The 2,500-nt window shown below is 81.7% G+C and overlaps 1 non-coding gene across 1 annotated transcript; it reads left to right on the top strand.

Moving 5' to 3' along the window:
• The first annotated feature begins 1,117 nt into the window (after positions 1 to 1,117).
• On the top strand, positions 1,118 to 1,270 carry LOC135229604 (5.8S ribosomal RNA). Its single transcript, XR_010320289.1, has one exon. It is a non-coding gene; the product is annotated as a 5.8S ribosomal RNA (ribosomal RNA).
• The last annotated feature ends 1,230 nt before the right edge of the window (positions 1,271 to 2,500 follow it).

The following is a 2,500-nucleotide window of genomic DNA, read 5'->3' as shown; positions in this document are numbered from 1 at the left end:
CGCGGGAGGATGGGGGGGCGCCGGTGGGTGGCGCTCGGGGGGTCACCCGCTGCCCGCCGCTTCCCGGCCGCCCGCCCTGGGCGTGGGGGGGGTAGCCCCGCGCCCGTCCTCCGGCCGACCGCCCCGGCCCCGCCGCCCCTGCGCGGCCGCCCCTTCCCTCCGGCCCCCCTCCCCGGCGTCCGCCCCCGCCCCTCGCTGACCTCCCCCGGCACCTTCGGGCCCTCGCCCGGCCTCCCCCTTCCCGCCCGCGAAACCGCGTCGTCCCGCCGTCGCCCCGGGCCCTCCGCGGCCCGGGGCCTGGGCCGCGCGGGTGCGGGGGGGGACGGTGGCCGGCCTCCGAGCGCGCGCCCGTGTGGGTCGTCGCGGGGGTGAAGGGAAGAGGAGGGCGGTGTGTGCGTGTGCGGCCGGGAGGTGGGGGGAGCCGTAGGCGGGGTGGGCGGCCGCGCGCTGCGGGCGGCGGGTCCCCGGTGGCGGCGGCGCGGGGGGGCGCGCGTGGGCCCCTACCGTCCATCCCCCGCGTCACGGGCCGGCAGCGCCGCGGTCCCGCGCGTCCCCCGCGGGCGGCCGCGGCCGGGGATCCGCGTCGGGGGCGATGGCCGCGCCCCGCCCTCGCTCGCCACCCTGTCCAGGTACCTAGCGCGTCCCGGCGCGGAGGTTTAAAGACCCTCGGGGGGTCGCCCGTCCGCCGCGGTTCGTGGCGGCGGGCCCGCGGGGAGCGGCCGTGGGGGGGGCCTGGCCCTCACCCCGTCTCTCCCCCGGCCTCCGCCCCCAGGCCGGGGGGCTCCGCGCCGCGCCCCGCTGCCGGCCGGGCGGCCGCCGGGAGGGGGAGCCCGGCGGCCGGTCGGACCGCGCGGGCCCGCGCGCGGGTGCCCCGTGTCGTTGGGGGTGGGAACCCCCGGGGCGCCTGTGGGGGCGTCCAGGCCCGCTCCTCCGGGGGCCGGGTGTGGACGGGCCCCTTGTCCGTGAATCCCTCCCGACCTTTCCCGAGTCGTGGTTCCGTCGTGTCTTCTGGCCGGCAGGAGGCGCCCCTCGGGGGATGTGTGCCGTGTCCAGGGCGGGGTCGCCTCCCTCCCTCCTCGCTGGGGGGGGGGAGGGCCCCGCGAATCCAAACTCGTACGACTCTTAGCGGTGGATCACTCGGCTCGTGCGTCGATGAAGAACGCAGCTAGCTGCGAGAATTAATGTGAATTGCAGGACACATTGATCATCGACACTTCGAACGCACTTGCGGCCCCGGGTTCCTCCCGGGGCTACGCCTGTCTGAGCGTCGCTTGACGATCAATCGCCCCCCCGGGGTTTGCCGCCGGCCAGCGTCTGGCCGGCCCTCCCTCCCCCGGGGGTGCGCGGCTGGGGGCTTCCTCGCAGGGGCTGGCCGGCCGGCCCGCCGCACGCCCGCGCCCAAGCCTGGGCGGCGGGAGGCGCGCGGGCGGCGGCCGGGTTCCCTACGACCCCCTAAGGACAGACCCGGTGGTGCCCCCGTCCGCCCCCCTTCCCTCCGCGGCGGCGGAGGAGGAGGAGGGGGGCCGGGGGCCGCCGCGCCCGCGAGAGAGAAGAGAGAGAAGCGAGGCGAGAGCTCGCGCCGGGGTCGTGGCTCGGGGGCCCTCCCTCGCGCCGCACGCGGCCTCGGGGTCACCCTGGCGACGGGGGGGGGTGTGTGCTCGCCGGGGGAAGGCGGTCCCGCGCCGCGCGGCGGGGGCCGGGGAGGGGCGACGGGGAGGGGAAGCGGCGTCCGCGTCCGGGGCGCCCCCGTCGGGCCGCCGCCTGCCCCCGGCGGTGGCCGCGGGGGACGTCCCGGCCGGCCTCCGTCTCCTCCGAGCCGCTCTTCCCCACGGTCCGCCGCGCGTCCGGGGCCCGCCGGCCTCCCGGCGGCCCCTTCCACCCCCCGTGCCTTGTCGGGACGCCTCCGCCGGGCGCGTGCGGGGGGCGGGGCTCCGCCCCAGGCCACGGGTGCCCCGGCGGGCGGCCCGCGGGACGCCGCGGTGTCGCCCGCCGATGCGCGCCTCCCCCCTGGGTCGTTCCCCCCCTCCATGCCGCGCCGGCGAGGCCCGGCCTGGCGGGGGCGCCGCCGGGGCGCCACCGGGCGCGCCGGCGCCCCCTGCAGGACCCCGCGGGCCGCCGGCTCGTGCCCCTCCCTCCCCGCCCCGCTTCCCGTCCCCGTCCGCCCGCCCCCGCCCGGCCCGCGTGGCGCCGGGGCGGGGCGGCGGGCGGGCCGGGCGTGCGTGGGCGGCGCGTGCTGCCCGCGGCCCTCCGGCACGCGTCCCTCTCCGTGTCGTGCGCTCTCTTCTCTTCCGCGCGGGCCCCCTGGCGTTGACGATCGCGTGGCCGGCCTCCCGTGAGCGCGGGCGCTCGCGCGGGCGGCGGCGGCGTTGGCGAGCGAGAAGACCCTCGTCGGGCTCCCGGTAGGGGGGGTGGGCGCGGGCGCGCGGCGGCGCCCGGCCGCGCCCGGTGTGTCGTCGGCCGCGGGTGCGGGGGCGCCCCGCGGCCCCTCCCCGAGCGCGCC

Source organism: Loxodonta africana, unplaced genomic scaffold (genome assembly GCF_030014295.1).
Source record: "Loxodonta africana isolate mLoxAfr1 unplaced genomic scaffold, mLoxAfr1.hap2 scaffold_410, whole genome shotgun sequence".
In the NCBI taxonomy this organism is placed as follows: Eukaryota; Metazoa; Chordata; class Mammalia; order Proboscidea; family Elephantidae; genus Loxodonta; species Loxodonta africana.
The sequence above is the reverse complement of the archived record's forward strand: the minus strand, read 5'-3'. Positions and strand labels throughout refer to the sequence as shown.